Raw genomic sequence first — 7,641 nt, 5'->3', positions numbered from 1 at the left:
TTTATGTCTCCAGTGTATAAATCCTAGATATGAGGTCCTTGAGAGCAGGGCTCTTTAATCTCTATATCCCTAAGGTCTAGTTCTCAATAGGTAATCTACAAATGTTAACTAAATGACTATGTAGCATATAGTATATATATACATTTGGTAAATGTATGTGCAGATGATAATTCGAAAAGTATTCTTAGATATTATTTAAAGTTATAACTACTTGAAATTGAAATATTCAGGTCTTAATAGATAATTAGCTCGACATGAAGTATACTTTTACTGTTTTTTAAGCAAAAAATGTGTAGCTCTGACATTTATTAACATTGAATTATTGCATTTTCTTTAGGGTATGAACTTGAAAAATGTTGCCTGAGAAAAATGAATTGCAGTCATTGCAGTCTGAAAATAACTTCAAAGAGCAACCTAAACTCTAATGGTCTTTTCTTTAAATATCTTGAACAAAAGTGATTTTACATCTTATTTGGCATTAAATAGCATGTTAATTAGAATTGTCAGATGTGAGCAGCAGAGACTCAACTCATACCAGCTTAAATACAAAAGACACTATAGTTTGGCTTCAGGTATGATTAAAACCATAAGCTTTCTTTCTTTCTTTTTTAAAATCTTTTATCTTTTTTGGAGGGGAGCAGGGGCACACCCATGGCATGTGGAAGTTCCTAGGCTAGGGGAAGAATTGGAGCTCCAGCTGCTGGCCTACGCCGCAGCCACAGCCACACTGGATCACAGTCACATCTGCGACCTACACCACAGCTTGTGGCAACCCAGGGTCCTTAATCCACTGAGTGGGGCCAGGGATTGAATCCATATCCTCATGGATTCTAGTCAGGTTCATTTCCTCTGAGTCACAATGGGAATGCCTGCCATTTTACTTCTTAAGAATTTTCACCTGTGAGTTCCCACTGTGGCATAGTGGGTTAAGGATCCAGTGTTTCCATTGCTCTGGCATAAGTTACAGCTGCAGCGCAGATTCAGTCCCTGGCCTGAGAATTTCCATATGCCATGGAGCAGCCAAAAAAAAAAAAAGAAGAAAATTAAAAAAAAATTTTATTACAGTTGATTTACAATCTCTGCTGTACAGCAAAGTGACCCAGTCATATATATATATATACATACACACATTCTTTTTCTCACATAGTCATCCATCCTATTCCATCACAAGTGGCTAGATATAGTTGCCTGTGCTATACAGCAGGATCTCATTGCTTATCCACTCCAAATGCAAAAGTCTTCATCTACTAAGCCCAAACTCCCAGTCCATCCTACCCCCTCCCCTTGGCAACCACAAGTCTGTTCTCCATGTCCATGAGTTTGTTTTTTTCTGTAGGTAGGTTCACTTGTGCCATATTTTAGATTCCAGATATAAGTGATATCACATGGTATTTGTCTTTCTTTTTCTGACTTACTTCACTACCTGTCCATAAGTACAGCTGAGTATTCTCTGGTTTAGACAATAGGAGGAACACAAAAAAGCTGTATAAGAGGAATAATTCTTTAATTTACGTAATTGAACATGTTTCATGATTTGTTTCTTGTTGGTAAAACCAAGACCAATCTAACTATTTGGAATTTCATTAAGACTTTACGTATATTTTCTTTTAGTTCTTAAAGGAAATGGAATTTAAGATCATCAGAGAATAAGCATAGTGGCTACATCAATTGTAAGTACTGACATAATGTAAAAACCACTATTTGTATTCCTGGTTTTTGTCATTTATTGCTTCCTGTTAGTTAGGATGATTACTTTGACAAGAGAACGCTGAAAGCTTAGCAATTTTTTTCCAGAACTTCAAATATAGTTACCTTTTCTCTAGGCTATGAGAGATGACATTTGATAGTCAATGCTTACCACGTCTTTGTAAGTTAAAATATGAAATTGAATGCAGGAGTTCCCATTGTGGCTCAGTGGTTAATGAATCCAACTAGGAACTGTGAGGTTGCGGGTCTGATCCCTGGCCTTGCTCGGTGAGTTAAGGATCCGGCGTTGCCATGAGCTGTGGTGTAGGTTGCAGATGTGGCTCTGATCCCAAGTTGCTGTGGCTCTGGCGTAGGCTGGTGGCTACAGCTCCAATTTGACCCCTAGCCTGGGAACCTCCATATGCTGTGGGAGCGGCCCAAGAGATGGCAAAAAAAAGACCAAAAAAAAAAAAAAAGAAATTGAATGAAAATGCATGTATTTTTATTATAATGTTAATAAACATGGATTTAGAAACCACTAATTAGAAATTCTATATTATAAACAGATAAAAATAACAAAATATGTGCAGATTTACTCTTATAAGCAAGTAGTTTAATGTGTTGTTAATTTTTTCTATTATGAATTAACTGTGATAATTGCTATAGGGTAGGTGATTTTAGAAAACAATGGATCAGCTATTATCAAGAAATTGGAGATAAAATTTTTATAATGTATTTTTTTAAATTAATATCTATTTAAGAAAGTGATATTAAATTTGATAAATATTAACCTAGTAGCTTGAGCCTATTCATTGTTTTCCAAAATGAGCTGTCTACTCTTAATTTTTTTCATGAAAAAATAATCAGTATTGTACCCTTTGCTATATCTCATTCCTCTGTTATATTAACATATACATGGTTGTTAAATATAATACATGTAATATTTAATTTCATATCATAATATATCATTTTATTGATATATTGTATATAATATACTATGGATTCATTAATATCTATCATATGATATAGTTGATATATGGATGTTAAATGTAGGACATGTAATTAGCTTACAAATGGGAGAAGGGAGCATACAAATTTTATATACCATAATTTTCCTATTTGGATCGCAACTCATTTTGAGAGTAAAATTTAGATTTTCTCTCCTACTTTCCTTTTACATATCTACCTTAAATTTATTTGTAAGTAATAGAAATTGACTCTTGCTAAATTAAGCCAAAATGAAAGGCTGATGGAAGATGAAGATTTATTGGAAGGATGGGGTTAGCCTGTAAAACAGCAAAAGCTAAGCAATTCAGTCTTAAGTGGGATAGGGGTCAGAGAAATTCAGGGAATCTAGGTCTCTTCAAGTTTCTGCCAATGGAATTAATGAGCTCCGGCCATTATCCCATCTTATATCAATCACTCTGCTCAAGATTAAAATTTCCGGTAGAGAACCTGACTAGGATCCATGAGAATGAGGGCTTGATCCCTGGCCTTGCTCAGTGGGTTAAGGATCCCGTGTTGCTGTGAGTTGTGTAAGGTTGCAGATGTGGCTCAGCGTTGCTGTGGCTCTGGTGTAGGCAGGCAGCTATAGCTCTGATTAGACCCCTAGCTTGGGAATCTCCATATGCTGTGGGTGCAGCTCAAGAAAAGACAAAAAGACCAAAAAAAAAAAAAAAAAAGTCAGGACAAAGGAGACATGAATAAATGCAATGTGGGATCTGGATTGGATCCTGTTTTAGGAAACAAGATATTAGTAGGACAATTAGTGAAATTTGAAGAAGGTTTACAAATTAATATTATTGTGTCATTGTTAATTTCTGGTTTGATCATTGTACTATAATTATGTGATATTAATGTAAGACTAAAATTATTTTTAATAAAAGGAATGTAATAAAACAATTTCTAACTTCTCTTAAAAATGGGGCAATCTGATAAGATTACTTTGATGGAATGAATGATTTTCTAAGAAAATATAAACTATCAAAAATGACTCGAGAAATAATCATGCAACAAATTGAAAAATTTATTAAAACTTAACTCTATAGAATGTACCAGGCCATAAGGGTTTTAATGGTTGTTACTAAGAAATTGTCAAAAACAAGATATCTCATATGCTTTAAAAACTATTTCTAAGCACAGAAAAAATAAGGGAGCCTCTTAGGTCATTTGAATAACTCATATCAAAATCTGACAAAAATTACAAAATAAACCTATACAGAATCCATCATTTGATTTGTAATAATTTCTAAATAAAATATTAATAAATTAAACCTAGAAATATATTAAATAAATAACCCATTCACATAGAGAATTTATTTCATCAAATGCAATGGTGGGTTAATATTATGAAATCTATTCATTTGATTTATCATGTAAATAAGTCAAAGAAATTTTAAAAATGTGTTGTATTGGTAGATGTCAAAAGGGCACTTGTTAAAGTTCAGCGTCTTTTTCTAATAAAATGCATACATACCCTTTCCCCCCCAAAAGCTACCTCAGTATTGTAACCAACGTTATACTTAATGGTAAACTCTAGAGATATTAGAGCAACAAAAATAAGGACAACCAAGAAAACAAATATTCTTTAATATTATTTTGGAAGCTGAAGTTTTCAGCTAATTAAAAAAGAAAAAAAGAAAAAAAGGAAAGAAATAGCAAGGAACAAGCTAGAAAGCAGGATCCAATATTTTATGGTCAATTTATATGATTGTTTACCCAAGAAAATCAATGGAAAACCTGTTAGAATTAATGAACTATTTCATTCAGTATGGGAGCCTGATTTATATATTTTTAAATCAGTATGGGAGCCTGATTTGTATATATTTATATACAAATTCAAAAATCTATACCTTTTATATACTGTCAGTGATCTGTGGAAAATATGAGAAAAAAATTACCAATCAGACATATCATTTTACCTGAAGGCACAATTTTAATCATATACATATATACATATACTCACAATCACATAGGAGTTTTTATCATTATTTGCTTTTTTAAAAGGGGATTATATTACACACATTTTCTTCATCTTGTTTTTCTTACTCAACTTTGTGAAAATCCCTTCAAGCTAACTGCTGTAGCTCCAATTCATTTTTAATATTATATGTTATAATTATTCTACCACTACCAAATTGATAGGTAGTTACTTTGTTTCTAGGTTTTGCCACTAAGAAAAAATTTAGTAAAGATTTTTATGTTTTTATACCCTGATGGCTTTACTTCTATGGGAGAAATTCTTCAGGCCTGGTTTAATAGGACCATTAAGGAGTTGCTGCTGTGGCATGGTGAGTTAAGAATCTGACTACAGCAGCCCAGGTTGTGGGTTAAAGGATCTGGCATTTCTGCAACTGCAGCACAGGTCACAGCTGCAACTCGGATTCAGTCTCTGGCCCAGGAACTTCCATATGCTACAGATGCCTCCATAAAAAAAAAAAAAAAAAAAAAAAAGGAGTTCCCATCGTGGTGCAAGGGAAATGAATCTGGGCATAAAGTTGTTTATAGTTGTACCACAATGGCAACTCCCAACTCATGGATTATTTAGAAGTGTGTTGTTTTATTTCCAAATGTTTGAAGACTCCCTCCTTGTTTTTCTGTTAATTTCTACTTTGATTCTATTATGGTTAGGGAATATACTTTATATGATTTCAATTCTTTCAAGTGTATTGATGTTTGTGCTGTGGTCTAGAATATAGAATATCTTGGTGAATGCTTTACGGGCACTAGGAAAAAAAATAATGTATTTTGCTATTTCTAGGTAGAGTGTTATATATATTTCAGTTAGATTCTGTTGCTTGTGTTGTTCAACTTATATATCTTTGCTGGTTTTTCCATCTAGTAGTTGTATAGTAATTGCTGAGGGTGGAATGTTAACATCTGCAATGTATGACTGTGGGTTTTTCTAGCTCTCCTTTTACTCAATCAGTTTTTGTTTCATGGTTGTGCAGTTCTGTCATTTGGTATGTACACATTTAAGACTAAGTCTTCCCAGTGGATTGATCTTTTTATCATATGTAATATCTCTGTTGAATAATTTTCATTTTGAAGTCTATCTTACATTAGTGTGGGCACTTCTGCTTTTTTAAAAAATTAATGTTTATGTGGTATCTCTCTTTCTATTCTTTTAATTTGTATTATTACAAGTTTTTAAATTTAAAATCCGTTTCAACCATTTATTTTCTTAGTTAAGAACTTTGTACAAGTTCAATTTATTTGATTTCTACATTCAAATACAAATATATTAAGTTCAGAGTAAAAAGGAAGATAAAACAATAAGCAATTTTCAGAACACATAACTAGATACAATTTCTGTGTAAAGGTTTTTTAATTTTTTTTCCTTTTTAGGGCCTCACCCACAGCATATGGAGGTTCCCAGGCCAGTGGTCAAATTGGAGCTGAGCTGCTGGCATACACCACAGCCACAGCAACACCAGATCCGAGCTGCGTCTGTGACCTACGCCACAGCTCAAGGCAATGCCAGATCCCTGACCCACTGTTCAAGGCCAGGGATCAAACCTGCGTCCTCATGGATACTAGTCAGATTCTTTTCCGCTGAGCCATGGCAGGAACAAGTTTTTTTTAATCCAAAAGATTAATCACAAGGACTGTTAATGATATTCTTTATCTTTAGGCTTACATAGAGTTCTCCCTTAGAAAATTTCAACAAATATAAGTTCAAAGATATAGTATTTCGGAGTTCCCGTAGTGGCGCAGTGGTTAACGAATCCGACTAGGAACCATGAGGTTGCGGGTTCGGTCCCTGCCCTTGCTCAGTGGGTTAACGATCCAGCGTTGCCGTGAGCTGTGGTGTAGGTTGCAGACGTGGCTCGGATCCCAAGTTGCTGTGGCTCTGGCGTAGGCCGGCGGCTACAGCTCCGATTCAACCCCTAGCCTGGGAACCTCCATATGCCGCGGGAGCGGCCCAAGAAATAGCAACAACAACAACAACAAGACAAAAAAAAAAAGATATAGTATTTCAATGCTAAATAACAACAAAATTCCTAAAGAATAAATCCAAAGGAATCAAAAATGGAGTTCCTGTTGTGGGTCAATGGATAAGGACCTGATGCTGTCTCTGTGAGAATGTAAGTTTGATCCCTGGCCTTACTCAGTGGGTTAAGGATCCCACACTGCCACAAGCTGCTGCATATGTGTCAGATGCAGCTAGAATTGAGTGTTGTCAAGGCTGTGGTGAGGCCGGCAGCTCCAGCTCCAGTTGGACTCCTAGCCCAGGAACTTCTAAATGTTGTGGCTGTGCCCATAAAAAAAAAGAATCAAAAGTTTTAGAACAGCTATGAGTTTGTTGTGTATGGTCTTAGTTGTGTTGAGATAAATTCCTTGTATTCCTTCTATATTCTCTCCTAGCACGTCGAGAGTTTTTATCATGAAAAGGTGTTGAATTTTGTCAGTTGTGTTTTCTGCATCTGTTGAGAGGATCATGTGATTTTTATCCTTCATTCTATTATGATGTATCACATTAATTGATTTGCAACACTGAAAAGCTGGGGGTGTTGTTTGTTCACTTTACTCCCTCTTTCCCCCCCCCATTCTCAGGGAGGAGTCACACTCTCTCATTGCTGAGCTTCAGGAAAAGAGCTGATCCTAATAAAGTGAAATTGTTCTTAGCCATTTCAGCGCAACTAATCTCTGATCCTAATAAAGTGAAATTGTTCTTAGCCATTTCAGCGCAACTAATCTCAATTTTTTTTTTTTTTTTTTTTTGCTTATCTGGGCTACTGCAACTTCTTAACTGGATTCTGGACTTCCCATAAAGGTGTTTTATAACTTACGTCATTGTTAAATCTGTGTTTCTGTGGCAAAATGAGGACTGGGACTTCCTATTCCATCATCTGTTGTTATCTCTCAGTCTCTATTTTACTTTAGGCCTACCTGTGTCATTGTGCTTGAACTGAGTTTCTTGTTGACAGCATATTTTTGTATGATATCTTCTCA

The sequence above is a fragment of the Phacochoerus africanus genome, chromosome 2 (genome assembly GCF_016906955.1).
Source record: "Phacochoerus africanus isolate WHEZ1 chromosome 2, ROS_Pafr_v1, whole genome shotgun sequence".
Lineage (NCBI taxonomy): Eukaryota > Metazoa > Chordata > Mammalia > Artiodactyla > Suidae > Phacochoerus > Phacochoerus africanus.
This window is presented reverse-complemented; position numbering follows the sequence as displayed.